Genomic DNA, 21,765 nt, shown 5'->3' on the forward strand with positions numbered 1-21,765 from the left:
TGGTTTATTAGAGAAAAAAACACATAGACAAAACTTTGGCAAGGTGTAACAAAAAGATGGAAGATGTATATACAGTACAAAAGCAGATAAACAATTAATATGAATGTTCCTATTAAGGACAAAATTAAAATGATGATTTAAAACAAAAACAAATAAATCAGTCCCACATGGCTTAAGAGGTACATTCTAGGAAATTTTTGGTGATAAGATATGCAAGTTACATAAAATATTTAAAAACAAGAAAGTTGGTCATATCATGTAATAAGGCTTAAAATTATTTATTTCAAAACAAAACAAGGACATACAGGCTACCAAAAAGCTAGTTAATTCCACTGTTTGCCAGTGTAAAGGATTAGCCATTATGGGAACTACATTTCCTATAAAACTATAAAACCAGCCGATGTTTTTGACAGAGGAAGACTGTGATCCTCAAGGAAAGGGAAAAGTAACATAGCAAGCTTATTTCCAGACTTACTTCCCAAACCAGTTTCCAGTCTGCAGCATAAAGAACAGGAACCCAAATAAAGCCTACCAATCTCAATCTCTGCCTGAATAGACACTGGATTTCAGGTAGGACAAGGAGCTGTGGGACGGGGTAATCAAAAGGAAGGATATGAACAGAGAAATTGTGCTGCAGATCTGCAGCCTGTCTCTATAAGACTTTGGCTAAGTAATGTTCTGTGTATATAAAATGTCTACGATAGCACCATCAGACAGCAATTTCCTAGGACTTATATAAGAATAGTAATAGTTTGTGCCACTACCAGCCATAGTAGAGAAACCTCATAAGTATGGGGCATTAGATAGAATTCTTAGAATGGTCTCATCTCAATAGTAGGACTGATTCGTCTAGGAAAAAAGACTGAAAAGCATTATCAGAACATAAAAGAAAACCCTGAATGAATCAACAGATCTCAGGTGACATAACTGCTTGCCAGAACGAAGCCCCACATTCTTTAAAGGAATACAAAAATGTCCAACATGAATGACATAATCTAGAACACAATAAAACATTCCCATGTATGCAAGGAGGCAGGATAATATTATCTATAACTGGAATAAAAATAAATCAATAAAAACAAACTCATAAATAAATGATAAAAGTAACAGAAAAGAATATTGACATAATTATTAGAAATATGTTCCACATGACAAGAATATAAAGGAAATTACAAACATGACGAGAAAAGATAATATAAAAAAACAGACAAAAACAGAATTCCTAAAGAAAAAAATCCAAAATTAGACACTGGAGCATATTGGACACTACAAAAGGAAAAACAAGTGAATTAAAAGACAAAGAAATAAAATCTATAAAAATTAAGCACAAAGTAAAACGAAAATCATCAGTTACCTGTGGAAAATATTAAGCAGTCAAATATGGTATAAGTAGAGACCAAAAATGAAAAGTAGGAGTAACGAGAAAAAAAATCAAGAAATAGTGGCTGAAAATTTTCCGTATTTGACGAAAACTATAAGCTCACAGTTCTAAGAAGCTCAACAAATAAAAGCAGAATAAATATAATCATACCAAAGCACCTCCACTTGTGCTAATTTGAAAAACTTTAAAGTAGCCAGAATAAAAGGATGCCTGATATACACAGAAATAAAGTTAAGAATGGCAGTTGACTTCTCATCAGAAATGATGCAAAGTAAACAAAATGCAACATTAGAGTACTGTGAACAAAACATTGTCAACCTAGAATTCTGTGTCTAAATGGCCTTTCCAAAATGAAAGCAAACTACCTTCCTGCTTCTAGTCTGGAGGTGAGCTGGGAGTGGAAGTCTGGGTCACAGGCTCAGTACATGACATAGGGAAAGCTGCCAGTAGCTGTTGCCATGTTCCCTCCCTGTGCTCAATGCAAGTGGACACGGTGCCAGGGTATTAGATGTTGCATGGCAAGATGAGGCCCAATTCCCAGAGACCCTATGCATCATAAGGCCCTGCAGGGTCTGCTGTGGACTGAGGGGCTCACATCTGCCATGAACGCCAAAGTTTAGAAATGAAAACCATCTCATGTGTGAGCGGCTATGTTGAAGGAGGGAAAGGCGTGAACAAAGGGGTAAACTCAAGAAAGGAAAAAAAAAAAAAAGGAGAGAGTGCAGATGGCAGGAGTGCCACCAGCTGCAGTTTCAGGTGCTGAATAGGTCTGGTCCACAGGTCAAGCTCTGTCTACCCCTTTTAGAAGGATGAAGGCATATTATCTATACCTGAAGTAGGAGAGGCACTTTCATTTGGTCTCTAATTGAAATTTCAGCCCCAAATTGAGATTCACAGGCGAATTTAAACCTTCTCTCAGAAGTATATGGTAGAACTACAAGAGAAACAAACAACAAATGCTCATCTGAAATTTTGATTGTCTCACTAGTAATCCCAGAAAAAAAAAATTAGAGGCTATTTCTCAAGCATATGTTTTCTTAGGACTAATAAATAGATGTCTAATATAAAGACTTGGGCTGAGTATGTTGTGGAATAATGTGCAAAGGACCCTTCCAGCTTTTTAGAACTGATTTTGGCCCTTATTCCACTGATCCTAGGAAATGTCATACATCTGGAAACTGTTCAAAATGATTGAAGCCAGGAAAAAGGATCAAAAGAAGAAACAAAAACATCATGAAAATATCGCAAAAGCCAAACAACTGAAAAAGGACTGATGAAAAGAATAGGCTTTGCAACTAGAGAAAACCTTGAAAGAACACACTATGGTTTCTTCTCTGGTTTGTATGATAGCTTATTGAGTAAGCAGTCTGACCTTACAGAAGAATCATATTAGTAATTTTTAATCTTGAGTGTAGTTTTAGACTCTGTTGACAGTCATTTTAAATTAGCATTTGCTAATCTACAAATCCTTTATAATTAGTTAGTCATCTACCATTTTAAGGCCTATGTACTAAAATGAAAACATCCTATGGGGAAAATAATGTTAGATTTTTAAATCTATTATTCAAATAATGGCTTAAACTGAGGTTCTGTTCCGGGCAAAGAAAAAATAATCATGTGAAAGACAGAATCGTCTTCTCTAAAGCAAAAATGCGCTTTGGCTTTAAAAAGATACAAAATATTAATTACACTTTAAGCATCATAGCTTATTTCTTGGAATATAATTATTTCTGACTTTTTCAAAGCAAAGCACTGTTAACCAGTGAGCACTTCTAATTTTTGCATTTCTTTTCCTTGATTTGTCTTTGACATACTGGTAATCAACATTCTGCATTTTGTTTATCTAATTTTATAAATATTTCTCTTATCATCTTGACTATGTAAAATACCACCTACTGGATATAACAAATGTTATACTTATAAACACTTTAATTTTCTTAGAGATGAATTTCTTAAATAAAGTTATGATTGTAAATTGGCAGTAAAAATGCCAATTATTTTAGTAACTTGGTGCCAGATAATTCTTGCTTGTGCTAACTATAGAAATGTGAAATGTTTAAAATATCTTCTCAGATAATTTGCTGATTATATTGATACAGTAACCACAATTGGTGGGTTCTTGGTCTCACTGACTGCAAGAATGAAGCCACGGACCCTGGTGGTGAGTGTTACAGCTCTTAAAGGCGGCATGTCCGGAGTTTGTTCCTTCTGATGTTCCGATGTGTTCGGAGTTTCTTCCTTCTGATTGGTTCGTGGTCTCGCTGGCTTAGGAGGGAAGCTGCAGACCTTGGCAGTGAGTGTTAACAGCTCTTAAGGCGGCGCGTCTGGAATTGTTCGTTCCTCCCGGTGGGTTCATGGTCTCGCTGGCTTCAGGAGTGAAGCTGCAGACCTTCGCAGTGACTGTTACAGCTCATAAAAGCAGTGTGGACCCAAAGAGTTGGAGCAGTAGCCAGATTTATTGTAAAGAGCTAAAGAACAAACTTCCCACAGTGTGGAAGGGGACCCCAACAGGTTGCCACTGCTGACCTAAGCAGCCTGCTTTTATTCTCTTACCTAGCCCCACCCACATCCTGCTGATTGGTCCATTTTACAGATAGCCGATTGGTCTGTTTTACAGAGAGCTGATTGGTCTGTTTTGACAGGGTGCTGATTGGTGCATTTACAATCCCTGAGCTAGACACAGAAATTCTCCACCTCCCCACTAGATTAACTACATACAGAGTGTCCACACAAAAGTTTTCCATGTCCCCATGAGTAGTTAGATATAGAGTGTTGATTGGTGCATTCACAAACCCTGAGCTAGACACAGGGTGCTGATTGGTGTGTTTACAAACCTTGACCTAGATACAGAGTGCCATTGGTGTATTTACAATCCTTTAGCTAGACATAAAGGTTCGCCAAGTCCCCACCAGACTCAGTAGCCCAGCTGGCTTAACCCAGTGGATCCTGCAAAGGGCCGCAGGTGGAGCTGCCTGCCAGTCCTGCAACACGCACCCGCACTCCTCATCCCTTGGGTGGTCGATGGGACTGGGTGCAGAGGAGCCGGGGTTTGGCGCTTGTCAGGGAGGCTTGGGCCACGCAGGAGCCCACAGCGGAGGAGGGGAGGCTCAGGCATGGTGGGTTGCAGGTCCTGAGCCCTGCCCTGCGGGGAGGCAGCTAAGGCCCGGTAAGAAGTCGAGCACAGCAGCTTCTGGCCCAGGTGCTAAGCCCCTCATTACCTGGGGCTTGCCTGCCGGCCGGCCACTCCCAATGTGGGGCCCGTGGAGCCCATGCCCACCCGGAATTCGTGCTGGCCCGCAAGCCCCGCGTGCAGCCCCGGTTCTTGCCAGCGTCTCTCCCTCCACACCTCCCCGAAAGCTGAGGGAGCCGGCTCTGTCCTTGGCCAGCCCAGAAAGGGGCTCCCACAGTGCAGTGGCAGGCTGAAGGTCTCCTCAAGCGTGGCCAGAGTGGGCACCAAGAGCGAGCGAGGGCTGCCAGCATGCTGTTACCTCTCAATGCCACTTTTGTTTTTATTTCATTATTCCTTGTGATTCATGTGTTAGTGATGTCATTATTTTTTGGCTAAACACTTTCAGGTGAAAGTTAAATTTCAAGCTTTCCTTTTAAAGAAATCTTAAGAGTAACAGACGTGTCATAAGTGGTAAAGAAAGGCTTAAAGTGTGAAAAAACTGTGAAGGGCATAGTAACAATTGGGATGGAAATAAATACATTGTGTCAAAATAAGAATCTGTTTTAGCAGTACAGAGCTAAAGGATATTTCTTTCAGTGAATAGTTTAGCTGGATTTTTAAAATATTGAACATGGATTTTATAAATTTGTGATCCAATAAATTTATTCCCTATCATTCTTTAATACCTTATGAAGGTTTTTTCATCTCTAATATAAATTTTGTTATAAAAGTTGTCCATAATGTGAAGTTTATAGAATTTAAAACTAAAATAACTGACAACAATACACATGAATTGGGAATATGGAATTGTATGAGTTAAAGGTTTTTACTTTTTATGATGGGGGAAGGCAGCCTATTATTACAATTTTTAAAGTTAAATTGTGATAAATAAAAGGTGCATATTATTTATATATATATATAACATTATATACATAGCAATCAACAAAATTAAAAACTAAAACAAAGATTGATAAGTTAATAAGCCAGTGATTTAGTTAAGATAATTCTAAACAATATTAATCCAAAGAAGGCAAAAAAATTAAATAGAAATGTTGTAGGATCAGATGTAACAAGTAAAAGACAAATAAAAAGATATTAGATTTAAACCTATCATACTGATAATTACAATTAATATGAATGGCTAAATACTCCAAATATGCTTTCTACCAGAAACTAGCATTAAATGTAAAGGCACACATAGGTGAAAAGTAAAAATGATAGAAAAAGTTATACCATATAAATACTAATTTTAAAAAACTGGCATGATTATATTAGCATCTAGCAAAGTAGACTTCAGAATAAGACATATTGCTAAAGAGAAACATGTAATAATTACAAAGAAGTTAATACAAAAAACATTGAATTTGTATGTGCTTGATAACAGAACTTTAAAATCTATAAAGCAAAAATACTATCAAAATAAAAGAAGAAATAAACTCCCATTTAAAGTAAAAAATTTCAAAACTTTAACTAAATGATAGAACAATAACAAAAAATAATCAATAATTAGAGAAAATTTGAACAACACTATCAACTAACTTTACCTGTTTAATATTTAGGGAATATTGCACTCAATGACACCAGAATACCCATTCTTTTCAAGTGCACATAGAATATTCACAAAGCTAGATTTCACTCCAAGCCATAAAACAAGTATTAATAAATTTAAGGAACTGAAATCTTATAAATTGTGCTATCTGCTGTGATATTCACCAAGAAATCAACAACAAAAGATATTTGAAAATCTTATAAATATTTGGAAATTATACATTACATTTTCAAACAGCTCAATAACTCATGGATCAAAGAAAAAATCACAAGGTAAAATTATAAAACATTTAGAACTAAAGAAAGTGGAATAATTCAAAATTTGCAGGAAGCAGTTTAGCTAGTGCTTTGAGGAAAATTCATAGCATGTAATGTTTATATTCAAAAGTAATTGTCTAAAATCAATCACTGATGGTCACGCTTTACAAAGCTAAGGTAAAAACAGAAAGCAAATGTAATCTAAAGTATAGAAGAAAAGAAAATAATAAAGACAAAAATTAAGGAAATAGGAAACAGGAAGCCATAGAGAAAATCACTGGAACAAAAATAGATTTTTAAAGAAAGTCAATACAACTAATAAAACTAGCCAAAATAATGAAAAAAAACCCCAGAAGACTCAAAAATATTAAGAATGAAAAAGAAGATACTATAGATGCTACAGATTTAAAAATTATAATAAATAAAATTGGCAACTTTATGTCAACACAATCAGCAACTTAGGTAAAAATGAGCGAATCTTGATAGACACAAATTCATATCCTTATTCCAGAAGAAATAAACAATGTAAATATACTCAAATATATCTATTAAAGAAATTGAAGTAATAGTTTAAAAAGTTTTATTAAAAATTTAAAATTCAGATGGCTTCAGTGGTAATTTCTACCAACATTTTAAAGTAAGAAATAGTAACCACTTCACGTAAACTCTTCCCAAATATAGACACAGAGAATGCTTCCTAATTCATTTTATGAGGCCAGCATCAACTGATAGCAATACCAGATAATCAGAATAGAAAAGAAAAAAGAAAAAGTACAAATCATTCTCCTTTATATATATAAAATAGCAAAATTTATTAACAAAAGTTTAGCAAATCTAAAATTAAAAAAATGAATACTATAATGTTTCATGAATATATGGTTTATCCCAAGAATGTAAATTTGGCTCAACATTACAAAATCAATCAATGTTAGCCACAATATTTATAGAGTAGAAGACAAAAACAATTTATTATCTCAATAGATTTGGGGGAAAATGGCAAATCTAATACACAGTTATAATAAAACCTCAAAACAAACTAGAAATTGGAGGGAACTTCCTCAACCTAATAAAGGTGTTGTAAAAATTGATTAACTAACATTATATTAGTGGTAAAAGCCTGATAATTTTCTTTTTTTTTTTTTTGATACAGAGTCTTATTCTGTTGCCCAGGCTGGAGGGCAGTGGCATGATCTCGGCTCACTGCAACCCCTGCCTCCCAGGTTCAAGTGATTCTCCTGCCTCAGTCTCCTGAGTAGCTAGGATTACAGGTGTGTGCCACCATGCCCAGCTAATTTTTGTATTGTTAGTAGAGATGGGGTTTCATCATGTTGGTCAGGCTGGTCTCGAACTCCTGACCTCGTGATCTGCCTGCCTCGGCCTTCCAAAGTGCTGGGATTACAGGCATGACCCACTGTACCCAGCCAAGGCTGACAATTTTCTTCATAGAATCATAAATAAAGCAAGGATGTCTGCTCTTACCACTTCTACTTAACACTATAATTGAGGTCCTATGTAGTACAAAGAAAGAAAAGGAAAAATATTTTGAAAAGGAAAAAGTGAAGCCATGTTTATAGACACAAAACTAGCAAGTTTTTAGAAATTTATTTTAAGAAGCTGATATCTTAACTGAGTTTATGAAGTTTATAAGATACAAGATCGATAGACAGCAATCAATTATATTTTTATATACTAGTAACAACTAGACATTGAAATAAAATGCTGATAAAATTTACAATAGCTAAAAAAACCCACAAAACATGCACAGATAAATTTAAGAAAAATGTGTAGTATCTGTACATTGAAACCTACAAAAGAGAGATGTTAAACAAAATTGTGTATGTGGAAGGATATACTTTGACCCCTACCTCACATCAAATGCAAAAATTCACCCAACATGTAAAATAGACTTTATTGTGAAAGTAATATGTAAATATTACATGATTTTGTATTACAGACTTGAGCTTCCTCAAATTTTGGTATCTTTGGGAAGATACCAAAGATATCTGGAACCATTTCCCTATGAATTCCAAGGGGCAACTGTATATCCTTACCTATCAAAGAAAAACCCAAATAAATAAATGGAAAACTAAAAACTATAAATCTTCTGTAATTAAAAATAGGAGAGAAATCATTAGACCATATGTTAGGATAATATTTCTTATATATGACACAAAAACCATAAGCCATAGATAAATATTAATAAATTTGTATCAAAATTGAAAATGTTTTCTCATTATTAAGAAAATGAAAAGGCAAGCCAGGAACAGGGAGACTGAAATATATATTGCGTATATACAAAAAAATTATATGCGGAATGTAAAATGAACTCTCTACTCCACTTTAAAGAAGATATACAAGTGACCAATAAGCATATTGTAAAACATGCTCAATATCATTAGTCATCAAGGAAATGGAAATTAAAAGTACAATGACATGCAGTAAATGTATTTTAAAATAATACATCATAGTATGGTTTATAGATCATTCCAGGTAATCAGAGATGATTTGTCATTAAAAAATGCTCAAAAATAACAGGAAAATTTCAGTAGATAAATTAATCATTAATTTCATTTGTTAATTACTATATATGATAAAAGCAAGATAAGAATGACAAAACTGAGAAAGCAATTTCTTGTCTTAGCAAAGCCTTGCTGCACAAAAATTTTACCAAATATTATGTTTAAACAAAACAATAACAAAACATTGAGATTTTATTTCCTTTAAGACAAGAGCCAGATGAGTTTGAAGAATTCTTTTATCATAGGAAATTAAATAAGGTTTCTTACTATTATTCTTTTAAGATAGGAAATTAGATGAGGTTTCTTACCATTGTTCTTTTAAGACAGGGAGCTAGCTAAGAATGTTCAGTACCTTTGCTTTGATTCAGCATTGTAGTGTTTACCAACTGGTCAGTGCATTTGGGAAAGAAAATTGCTAAGAGGCATGAGACAACTTTGCAGAATATTCGAGCATCTTCATAGAACCCCAACAGAATGATCAAAGAAGTGACTACAGTTTGTTAAAGCTAATTAGCCTGCAGTCTAATAAAATCCATTTTTTTTTTTGCTTGCATGCAAGGAATAAATTCAGAGAAAGATGAAATGTTGGTTAAACAAGAGGGAGAAGAAATTCAACTTTTGCTAGGCTTGGGTTCCCTCTGAAGGATTCTGAGGAGGGTCAGAGGAGGCAAGAAAAGGTTGGTTGCTGTTTTTAAAGAGGGAATTGAAGACACAGGGATTAACCAGAGATTGGCTGCTGTCTTGTGGCGAGAGTGACTAAACAATTGGATATCTCCTATAATTAATGAAACAAGCAAAGCAGATCTGGGACTTCACTGGAGAGAAACCAGTAATCACTCAAAGTGGTGTCTTCATGGCATTTTACAACTGCAGCATGACCTTGGGAGATACAGTGTTGTTAAATTTGCAGCTGACTTTATCTGTGTCTGTCTTCCCATCCTGATTAATGGCGGGTTGCTTTTTGCTTTTACAGTCAAAGCCGATTTTCACTCTTCAGTCCTAGATAGTTTTTGACTCTTTCACAACTAAAGGAAAAATCAGTAAGATGGCCAAATAAAAGATCACTTTACAAATTCAATTGTTTGTTTCAATTACACCAAGAATAAGTGGAAATAAAATTTAGGAAGGAAGATATAAATTAAATCTCATCCAAACAGGGAAAAAAATGTTGAAATTCTATTTAATAACATAAAAGAATGTGTAAACAAATGATGTTAAAACATTATACTCTTGATCAGGATAACTTAATATTGGAAAAATATCAATTTCCACCCCTCTCACAGAATTAATTATCAAGTTCAAGTCAATTTCTACCAATATTTTGGGAAGAAACTTTACAAATATTAACTTTAAATTTAATATGGAAAAAATATCCACAATTATTTAGGGCAATATTTTAAGAAGTAAATGTAAACTACAGTGAAGCACCCTACTATGGTATATAACCTATGATAAATCATAGCAATGAAATAATGTATAGACAGATGAATAAGCCAGTAGTCACAGAACAGGAGAAAAAGCCCTGATGCAGACTTATCTATTCATGGAAACTTAGCAAATAAGGGAGGTGGCATTGCAAATTATAGGAGATTTGCACTGGGGATTGTTAAAAGAAAAACTTCAGGCAAATTAAATTTAAAGGAGTATAATTGAGCAATGAATGATTCATGAATCGGGTAGTCCCCAGAATCACAGCAGATTCAGAGAGACTCCAGCACAGCCACATCGTGGAAGAAGATTTATAGACAAAAAAAGAGAAATGACATACAGAAATAGGAAGTGAGGTACAGAAACAACTGGACTGGTTACAGCTCAGCGTTTGCCTTATTTGAACATAGTTTGAACATTCGACAGTGTATGAGTGGTTGAAGTATGGCTGCTGGGATTGGCCAAGACCCAGTACTGTTATAGGGGCACACTCCTAAGTTAGGTTCTCAATCTTGTCTATGTGCTAGGTTAGGTTGCAGTTTGTCCACTAGGACTCAAATATAAAGTATGGAGTCCTTCTCAGACCATATTTAATTTGCTTTAACAATTCCCCACTTTGGTCACTTTCTCAATTTTGACAGATCAACGAAAACTTTAGTTATTGATGCCACTATTACCATCATAAATGTACTTACTTGTTCTTGAAACCCACTGTGAAACAGAACAGTGAGTTTTGCAAAGATAGGAACAAGGACTTGAGGAGAGGATACCTCCTTATGCTGGAACACCCCGTTTACAGGAGAAAAACAAAACCTGGTCTGTTCTAGGTTCTATGTGTTTTCTTAAAGTCTTAGTTGGTTTGGTTTGGATTGTTGGGGCCTACTGCATGAGCTCAGTCCAAAACAATGGCCTCCCATAATTTTGTTTTAAAAAATTCCTCCTTTTTGGTCAGGTTCTCACTTAAGTGAGAGTGTGACCAAAACTTAGGGCCTTAGTTTCACTCTCAGTTTCCATCATTTTGGGTTTCCAGTCTCAGCATGTCATTCATAGGTTACGGTGTCCTCATGTTCACACATTTCTTTCAGCTTTTGTCATTCCAGTTGAAGACAGACCGTATAACATTCTAGAGATGGCTGCATGCAAACATTTAAAATCTTTGAGAGAATACAGCACACCAGGGAGACTACTATTATGACTTTCGGGAGGCTAATACCAAGAGTTTGGAGTATGCTCCTTACCCGGGGTCCCCATAAACCAAACCACCTAAAATCAAATAGATCAAAGAATGAGCTAGATAAAGAGTCTACTCACTTAACTAAGTGGCCTTTTTGTTAATCCCCTACAGCTAAATCTCTGTAATACCCAATGTATTTTTCCATAGGCCACAAGTGCCAGCAGCTGCACAGATACTTCTCTGTTTAGCCAGTTCTACTATTTAGCATAACTTTCACAAGAGAATTTAAAGTCTGTTGTGTAACCATAGCCTCTTCAGTAGAATCTGTTATGGGACCTATCATGAGGCATACATTTCTAACATTGCTTCTTTTACTTCAAACCATGGAAAAAGGACTTGAAAAAAGATGCCTTATAGAAGAGTGAAGGCCTCCTAGCAATGCTCTTTTTAACCCAAGATGTGGGTTAAGAGGAATGAGCCAATATTTTGTTTCTGACTGATTATGAGGCAACATATGTACCATTAAAGTTTAACATCTGCATTGGACCTTCATCTTTTATCTAACAAAGTATATGTTTATCCATCTACAAGGCTGGCTGCAAAGTCTTCACAAATAAAAGTATATCCCATAAGTGCACATAACAGTCCCCTTTTCACTTCTATTGTTCATAGAGGCATAATCAAGGGAGAAAAATTCAAAGATAACAGTCTCCTGATAGTAGAGAAGCCTTAATTCATGATCTTGGGGAAAGCTGTTCACATCAAGGATGCCATCTTCTTCTTCTGGGGAAAAATTTCCCTGAATAGCTTTACCTTAATGGTTCCAATGGGTATACAGTTCCAAGAGTGTGGAGGGACCTTTCTCAGTTGTGACATTATGAACCCAATGTTCAAGGTCCCAATGTTTTGCTGTAGTGTGGATTACAAGGACTATCTTTCTCTGATGTTCTCAGAAGATCCCATCTTCAGGTTTTATATTGTAAAGGGGTTGATTGTCCTCAGTGAAACATAAAATGTTTTCTTTGCCTGGTGAAAATATACTGTAGCATAAAAATCTACTATTATAACATCAGCCCTTTTGCATGGGAAAGTTTTTATACAACCAGAAAACATGCATTAATATGGATTTAGCAAACCTAACATTGATTATAAACTATTTTAGCAATTTATAAGTCACCACACCAATATGTATTTAATTTGGATTATTTTATATTTTCTATGATAAGTCATAGAATGCAGAACCTTTAATAACAAGAGCTTTAAGGACTCTGGGAGGACAAGGTGGCTGTCCTGGTTCTTCATGAGTCCATGCTTAACATTGGACTTATGTCTTCTTGAATACCAGTTGTTTCTCCAATTTAGGTGCATAGCAGTGATAACTAATGGGTTATCATAGGTAATTTGACTTAGGCCATGGAGTTTATTCAAATTGTATATCTAAACAATTTTAGTATTGCCCAATTTAGCATGAAATCTGGCAAAGTATTGTGTTGGTACTTAATTTTTTGTTCTACTTGGATTAGCAGTTTTATAAACCACTCAGTCTTTTTATTGAAGTTTAAGGAATTTTTACTTAGTCCAAATGATATGAATTTAAAGTTACTAGAAACCTATATTTAAGAGTGCTTTTTTAGGGTCCTTTCCATCCTTTCATGAGCCTCCTAAAAGACACTATATTCTAGGATTTTGTGTGCTTGTGAGGTTTTCAGAAACTGCATTAACATTATGCAACTAACTGTGGAAATGACTTTAAATAGTCATAATTAGAGACACAATTGACAAGGAAGTCTGGTTATTTCGGTGGTCCACAATAACTTAACATAATAACCTTAATTATAACTGATAGCATATAGGTATTAGAATTTTAGAAATCCCATACAATTTTAGAACATTAATATTATTCATTAAATTATAACCTGAAGAAAATTAAACATTATTTCTCTTTTGACAATCCCATGTAACTAAACATGTTAAATAATCCTGTTTACCTCTCTTTTGGATGCTCCAGGTGTCTTTTGTAGCACACAAAATTTAGGGGTTCAAAAAGACAATTTTGAAGCTGAAATTTGACTTTGGGGAGCCTATCAAATGTGTTAAAGGTTTAAAACACTTGATATTATGCTTAACCAGTTTGACCATGAGGTGAGATTCTTATAAACCTTTTATAACCCTTTAAAAATGTTTGTTAAAGAGCAGATCAGTGCCTTAAGAAAACCTTGTTGTGCTTTGATTCCAATGTTCAATTTATGGAAAAACCAAATAATACCCTTTTGAGTTTAGTCAATATGTTCACACACAGAATTTCTTTTACAAGATTAATTTTTACAAACCTTCCACAACTTGCTCAAATTTTAGCTCTATCTTACTTAATTTAAAACAATCCTTTAACTGTTTATACTAGGCAAAAATTTACATTCCCATGCCTTCTTATAATCTTTTACTGATAACATATTTTACTTTCCTTACACACCTTGCATGTAAATCTATTTTCAGTGGTCTCAGTTATATGTTATAATGGTAACTTTCAGCAACTTTTAATTTTGGTGCATAAATTTTCTTTCAGGAATCCTTTCTTGACTTACACAGACCACCTACAACATGCTTTGACTTTCTGACTTGTCCTAAACAACTGTCTTTTTAAACAACCAAGTATTTTACTTTAGGAAAAGAATTTAACATACAAGATTATTTTTTATACAACATCTCTTTTCCTTATAAACTTCTTTGCACAGCCAGGGAACATGGCTAATTCCACATGTCCCCAGGTTTATCTAGAATCTAATGTCTCCAGTACATTGAACAATTTTTAAAAGTCAAAGCACTTTATAACCTTAAAGCATTTAGCAAACCTAATCTCTGGCTTGCATAATTCAGACCAAATGTTTACATTTTTAAAGATATTTCTATTTTACCAATAATCTTTAAAACCATGTTTATTTCCAAAATATTATTTTAGTCACATGACCTAAAAGGCATTACAGTTACTTTTCTGACAAAATATTTGATTTAAGCACTTATTTTTCTTTGAGCCAATTAAATAGAGCTCTTTCATATCACACACACAACACATACACATATATAACTATGCAGACAGACAGAAGAAGATCCAGTAGTTCTAAATTTTTTCATTTACCAGTTTCAAAGTTTCTTAATTGGATTACTGGCTTTAGGGTGGAGTCCTTGGAAGAAATGGCTAGGAAAACATGCAGTTTCTAGGGCCTAATGAGCAGGAACATTTGGAAGGCAAAACAGATTTTGAGAGGGATCTGTCCACTTTTAATTCTTGGAGTTCCATGAGGAAAACAGTGTGTGTGTGTGTGTGTGTGTGTGTTGTCTTGTTTTTGTTTGTTTGCTTGTTTGTTTTTTGAAAATGTATTAGTGGTGCCTTCTCTGTTTTTCCAAGGAATCCCAGGATATCAGAAGTTATCTTAGGGCCTCTCATGTGTGCACTGAGTGGCAAGACAAAATGGAGAAAAATAATTCAGTCAACTGAGAAGAAAAAAATCTTTTTGGCAGAAAAAACAAAATTCAAGAAGTAAAAATCCATAAAGGCCTTTTAAATATATCTATAGCTTGGATGTCCACTTTCAATTAAGCTGACTTTTAACCATAGTGCTATTTTAAAAATCCGTTTGTTACCTGACTTTAGCCACACCAAGCAGCCAATATTTCTGGCTTTTGAACTTTACCTAAGATAACCTCCCAGGTGATCAGACAAAGGAAAATTCAAGATGGCTGGTGGAGGGGAAGAGAGTCAACAAATGGTAAAAGTCACACAGATATCAAACCAGAAAGGACTCATTCACTAAGCTGGGACTCAAATCTGGGCCACCACTGTGAAAGGACAAAACCTTAGCTACTGAGCTACAGCACTCAGCAGTCTCCGTTGCCCTTCCCAGGAGTCTAGAGTCATTAATTCTGAGCTTGCAAAGCCTTTTAACTGCTCAAGATAATTTTTAGAGTAACTATGACATGAACCCTAAAATTTCTATTCTCTGGAAGGTGGAGTCCAAGAGAAAGTACTGCCACACGGTTACAAGGTCGAGCTCCCAAGGACATAAAACAAGATGGAGTTCTCATCCAGCTGTTGTTGTTGTTGTTTTTAAATCCACTTCAGTGTGTTCTTGTTCATTTGAAACATTCCGTTGTAAGTTATCTTCAGTGAGATTTCATCATTTCTGTAAGACTTTGCTGCCTCTGAGGCCTAATGTATAAGCCAGAGGGAACTCAGTTTTTCAGAAATTAAGGATCTCATTTTTACTAAAATATTGGCTTTACTTTCAGGTTCCCTTGATGAACTTAGCCAGTGATTTTTTTCCTACCTAAGTGCACAAGAAAAATGAAACAAATGGGTAGAACACAAAAATCCCTATGAATTTCCAGAAGCTAAATTTTACAACCTCTGCAATATTACCATTTACTACCAGTTTCTTTCTGACCCAATCAGATGTAAGAGGCATCTCACTGGATCTAAGCCAGTTAATTACCAGATCAAATCCCATCCTGGACCCAGTCCAGTTTCTGTAGTGACTTCCAAACCCAGTTTGGAGCAGAAACTTGCTCAAAGAAACTCAGAGAGCTCAAAACACAAATCCATGGAGCTCTGAAATCCAAGAGAGAGCTTACCATGAGTGTCAGTTGCTCTGAGAAATCAAAGGACAGAAGAGGCTGCAGCAGGTACCTTACTTTTTCACTCAGAGCTCCTGGCGGTCATTAGAAGGTCTACTTCAGATCCTACTTCGGACTTCATCTGTTAAAGGAAAAACTTCAGCCAAGTTAATTTTACAGGAGCTTAATTGAGCAATGAATGATTTGTGAATCACGTAGCCACCAGAATCACAGCAGATCTAGAGAGACTCCAGCACAGCCATATGGTGGAAGATTTATAGACAAAAAAGGGAAATGACATACAGAAATCCCAAGTGAGGTACAGAAACAACTGGATTGGTTACAGCTCAGTGTTTGCCTTATTTGAGCACAATTTGAACACTCGTATGAGTGGCTGAAGTATGGCTGCTGGCATTGGCCAAGACCCAGTCACTGTTACAGGGGCACACTCCCAAATTAGGTTGTCAATCTTGTCTACCTATTAAGTTTGGTTGCAATTCCTCCACAAGTACTCAGATATAGAAGTAAGGAGCCCTTTTCCGGTTATATTTAATTTGCTTTAACAGGATAATGGGTTAACAACAGTTGCAGGGGAAAGTGGCTTACTATGTAAAGAAAAGTAAAACTGGATCCCTACCTTACAGCATATGCAAATAAAACTCCCAACTCTGTCAGATACTTAGAATTGATAGGGCTATAAATTTAAGAGAAGAAATGTAGAATTTTCTTGTCTCTTCAAAATAAGGAAGAATTTACTTTTTAATAGGGGAAATAAAAACATAAGCCAATCAAAATTAAACATTTTCTTCATAAACCATTGACAGGGTTCAGAACATTCTACCCTAAAATATGTCATCTCAGCATATTGAATATTTTAAGCTGAAGAAATTTGAGAAATAGCAGATACAAAAAGGACTCTCTGACTGTGCCCTGGACCAGGCCATAGACGCTTTATGTGAGAGGTGCCCTCCATAGACTCAGAGGAAAGGAGACTATCTCCAAAACAGAGAGACACTGAGAGGAAGCTGAATGAACAGATCTTACCAAGGTTCCCCCAGTTTGCACCTAGCTAATACCCCTTCATCCTATCCTTTCCAGTCTTCATCAACTCTAGTCTAAAAACACACTGGGTTAACTGTTTCTTCAGGTTTTCATTTGTTTATGAAGGCTCCTGTGATACATAAAACATATTAAATAAATGTGTATGTTTTCTCTTATTAATATGTTCTTTGTTACAGAGATATTTTTCGTTTTCTACACCATGAACAGAGGAAACAGGTGAGAGAAGTTATTTACTTCATTGAAAGACTTCAAATAGTATATAAAATAATATTGATATCAATATATATTTATTTTATATAATATACACTTACAATATAAAATTAAAACCTGTAATGAAATGCTATTTAAACCTGGAATTAGTTGCATTTCTCATTGTCTAATCTCTATGATATTTTTGCACATTTCAAAATATTTGAACATTTTCTTCTGGGACAAACTCAGATATACTCATGGGTGATACAGATTGTTTTGTATCTGACAACCTGCTGAAAAAGTGTAGGTCTTATGAAATAAAAGATAGACATTTATCAAAAATCATGAGATCAAAAATTAAGTAATAGAAAATTGTAAAGTGTAACTTAGGATAACAAAACATGATAATGCTTCTGCTGTTTCCAAGATTAAAATGGCAAACAGAAAGGAGTAAAAAATATTGTAGCCAATGTTAACTAAGAATTCCTAGCATTATACTGTTATTATGACAACATCATTTCTATAAATTTGAAACTGCTATAGGTGTGTTTTCTATTTTCTTCCATTCTCAGAAGCTAGTGACTCCATTATTATTGAGAAATAAATACTGGGAAGCAATTATGTATAGAAATCATAAGCAGGGTCTATATGAGACTTAACCTTAGCTTTGTAACATGGAATGTGTCATTTCATTAATTTCTGTTTCACAGGAGACAATTATTACAATTATTTCAAGAAGAAAAATCAAATGTTTAAACATTTTGCAACTTTCAGCTTCATTGGCAAGGATGCTTTTGTCTTTTGTCATGCTGTTGTTAGCTTAAAGCATCCTGTGTCTTCCAAAAGAAATCTTGACAGATGATTTTTTCTTTTACTTCTACTTCAATTGTTAATTGCATATTTACAGTCCTTCAATCAAGAGGCAAAGAGAAAAAGATTAGAAAAATTTTCTATCTGTCAACAGAACTTTGTACCATAATGAAACATCTACTCATTAAATATAGAGAACTTCATGGCATCAATAATAAGTGTTATAAAGGGCACAAAGGTATTATTAATTCTAAAGGAATGCAGGACTGGAAAAACAATAAGTCATTTTGACAGTTGCTATGAAGACCATTACCAAATGTTATGTTTACTTGACTAGGCTCAATTTATAAAACAAGACCTACAAAAAGAATCTGCAGTTTAATCAATTGAGATGTGCTATTATAAACAACTGCTAATGGACTGAAGCTTTGCATCCCTTTTTAATGATGGAATTGTGATCGCATTGTTAAAAATTAGGGTAATTACTAGTGTGGGCAGTTTATGTGCATTTTAAAAAGAACCTTAAATCAATGAAATAAAACTGTAGAACAGATTTAATGTGACCATAAATGTTTCTTTTTTAAGTTAAATTAAGCTAAAGATGCCATTCTATTTAAATAAAGTATTTGATTGCCTTTTCAGGAAGAATTCACAAAGGTATTTGTTTATCATGCAAATTAAGGAACAATAGTGAATTTAAATCCCGAACCATATCATTGATTAAATTTCTCTGTAAATTCTATGTGAAAATTCAATTCAAAATCTTGGGAAGTAATATTTTATCTTTTGTTGCATTTTGTTTAGTTTAAAAGAAAAATAGTTGGAATATTTGATGATCCAAAGAATCTAAGAGGTTAGATGATGGATTCGGCTATAGTATAGGGAGTGATGTATATACTTTGAAATTCTCTGTTTGAATTTGATCAACACACATGGGAAGTAGGTTTTAGTGACATCATTAGCTTTTTAAAAATGTGAACTATTTATTCTTGCATTTATTCTACTAATATATGTTTAGTATAAGTCATTCCTTTGTATGGACTTTTGTAGGCAATAAAGGACAAAGATTTCACATAAAAATATATATTTGATTTACGGTTTTATAAATTAACTTAGGAAGCATTTTATAACATGTATATACATTCTCCTTTTGTATATGTGTGTGTGTATGCATAAGTTTGTATGTGTGTGTGTTTACGTATGTAAATGTAGCTGTATGTGTATGTGTATATGAGCATGTGTGCCTGAATGGTTGTGTGTATGTGTGACTTTACATTGTTAAAATAATTAACTGGTAGGTCATTAGGCAGAAGTGGCTCCAGCACTGTGGCTTCCTATGTGAGCAAACAGAAACTCAACTCAATGTAAATGGTAAAACAAAACCTAAGTTTAGCCAATCAGAAACTGCCAACTAACCTCTAACCAGAGACTTTCCACTGGAATGATCCAAGTAAGGCTACTGCTCCACTTTAACCAATCACATGTTTTCTTTACCTTATGTGTCCGCCCTATAAAACTCTTCTGTTGTACTCCACAGTGGAGTCCTCAACCACTTGCAGTCTCAAGCTGTTCGATTCATGAATCACTATCTGCTCAAATAAAGTCTCTAATATGTTAACGTGCTTTGATTTATCTTTTAACAATGTGCATGTGTCTGAGAGCACCTGTATTGTACATATGTGTCTGGGCATATGGTAAGTGTGGAATGCACAGAATCACACCCAAAGTTAAAGTAAAAGCAACTTCTCCAAAGTAGGGAGATCAGTATGAAAGGATAGATGCACCTTTTGGCGATTTTATAGGGTGGAATTACCAAGTATTTGATTTTTCTTATTTTATGGTGCTATCAATAACCAATCAGAAAAATGGGGGGCAGGGGGAGATCAGATAGGATTCTGGAAAGACAGTAAACATCGTGGGAACATAATTATTGGGTCTTTGTGAATTTAAACACATAGACACACACACACACACACACACACACACACACACACACACCTGAAAGGTAATGTATAGCAAATTAAAAGTCCTCGGATGACATTTTAAACCAAACTAAAGAAATGGTCAGAAATTCCCAATAACCCAAACTATAAAAGATGAAGACAAACTATCAAAAATCACAAGAGCTGCTTGGTATAGGTTCTGTGAAGAAGAAAACAGAAAACGATGAAGAAACCCAGATATTTCACCATAAAATATGACACCCTGGTATGCTGATTATTTTAAATTAAAGGACCTCGAAGGTCAGCAGATGCTCTAAGAGGCTTTTCTTTGATATTCCCTAATCCACCTTAAAACTAGATCCACCAAAGAGAACACCATTGCCTTTCATTTCCTCCGTGAAATTTTGCTATCACGGAAAAGAAGACGGAGGAATGCCACCATATCTGGATGGACTTATTCACAAGATCATATTTGTCTCTTGAGCTTATTCAGATTCCAAAGAGCATCATTTATAAGTTAATTTCTATGTCCTGGGTGCATTCGTTTACCCTAACAATTATTTTACTACCCTTTCCATTTTCCCTCTCCTCCTTCTCCTATGAAGAAAAGTATAAGCATCTGCACCCCACTGAATTATTGAGTATCCACTCTCCTATAATTTCCAATCATGCATATTAAAATTAATTTGTATGCATTTCTCTCCTATTAATCTATCTATTGTCAGTCCATTTTCAGTGAAATTTCACAGGGTGAAGGGGATGATTTCTCTCTTTGCCCCTACAGTTCTGGCACTGTAAGCAGGATAAACTGGAATCACTCTTGTCTTCTGGAAGTCACAGTCAAGGGAACCCAGGACCTGAAAAGCATCAAAAAGAATAAATATTTACCACTCAGACCCCTGGATGTCTATCTATGGAATCCAGCCTAGGGAGCAGTAAAAATTATTACTTATCTCTGTATCCTTTCTAAATTTAAGATTAATGAGAGAAAAGCATTTGTATGGCTAGTCTTGAATGTAGCAACTCTGATGTACTTTTTGGTATGAATATTCATATTGTCTGATTCGTTTTCCACCCAGAACTAGTCTTTTTTTCTCTTTTGTTGCCTGTCTTCTTGCGTCATTTGTCATTGGTCATACCACAAGACAGAACATGGGTCTAAAACCCCCATAAACCCATTGTTTGAGCTGATGCTCATAGACTGGTGAGTTTTAGGGTTCTTGTCAGAGTGGTGTTTAGACAAACTGCTGTGGGCCCCTGAAATTAAAAATTGATAAGATTTCCCTCTTATCTTGTTTTATGTGCTTGAGAGCTTGACTTGTGACCAAGTGGTAGTAATCTCTCTTGGTCCCTGTGATTTAGGGGGCATTGTTTTCTAGTAATGTCAGGTGGCCAGTCTGAAAAGACTGGGTACTCAAGACACCTAAGATATTAAGCAGCATACTCTCTGCCTGAATATGACAAGCACTCAGAAAAGGTTGTCTTGTTACAGTAGGTAGTTAGTCAGGCATGAGCCAGGCAAGAGAGTGCTCCAGTCTCCACCAGGAATGTCAGGCGACCATCAGGTGATGGTTCAGCAATTATCACATTTCCTCTCTAAAAATGATAATTGGTTGCAGGTGGCAGGGGGAGGCAAATTCTCAAATAGATAAAAACACTTGAAATTGGTAGCC

The 21,765-nt window shown here is 35.1% G+C and overlaps 1 pseudogene; it reads left to right on the forward strand.

Moving 5' to 3' along the window:
* The first annotated feature begins 352 nt into the window (after nucleotides 1-352).
* LOC106635034 (small integral membrane protein 15-like) lies at nucleotides 353-2,655 on the forward strand (annotated as a pseudogene).
* The last annotated feature ends 19,110 nt before the right edge of the window (nucleotides 2,656-21,765 follow it).

This window comes from Pan paniscus, chromosome 7 (genome assembly GCF_029289425.2).
Source record: "Pan paniscus chromosome 7, NHGRI_mPanPan1-v2.0_pri, whole genome shotgun sequence".
NCBI lineage: Eukaryota > Metazoa > Chordata > Mammalia > Primates > Hominidae > Pan > Pan paniscus.